Here is a 579-nt window from a genome sequence, read left to right on the forward strand (position 1 = left end):
AAGATCAGGCTGAACATCTTTAAAGATATTCTCTAGCTCTGACTCAAGACTCTCAACCATATTGATCTCCTCTATCAGGGAGTCAATAACATCAATGCTCATGCAGTCATTTGATGTGTCTGGATGCTTCATTGCTTCAACAGCATTCAGCTTGAACTCATCCTCATTGACTTTCAGGGTCACTTTCCCTTTTTTGACATCAGTGAGGGTTCGTCCAGTTGCTAGGAAAGGTCTTCCTAGAATGAGAGTTGCACTCTTGTGCTCCTCCATTTCCAGCACTACAAAGTCAGTAGGAAAGGCAAATGGCCCAACCTTGACAATCATGTCATCAATCACTCCTGATGGGTATTTAATCGAGCCATCAGCAAGTTGAAGGCATATCCTGGTTGGTTTGATTTCTTCAGCTAAACCAAGCTTTCTGATAGTAGATACAGGTATTAGGTTGATACTTGCCCCAAGATCACATAAAGCTTGCTTGGTACAAACTCCTTCTAATGTGCATGGTATCATAAAGCTCCCAGGATCTTTAAGCTTCTCAGGTAAGCTTTTCAGAATGACTGCACTGCATTCTTCAGTGAG

Source organism: Arachis duranensis, chromosome 10 (assembly GCF_000817695.3).
Source record: "Arachis duranensis cultivar V14167 chromosome 10, aradu.V14167.gnm2.J7QH, whole genome shotgun sequence".
Lineage (NCBI taxonomy): Eukaryota > Viridiplantae > Streptophyta > Magnoliopsida > Fabales > Fabaceae > Arachis > Arachis duranensis.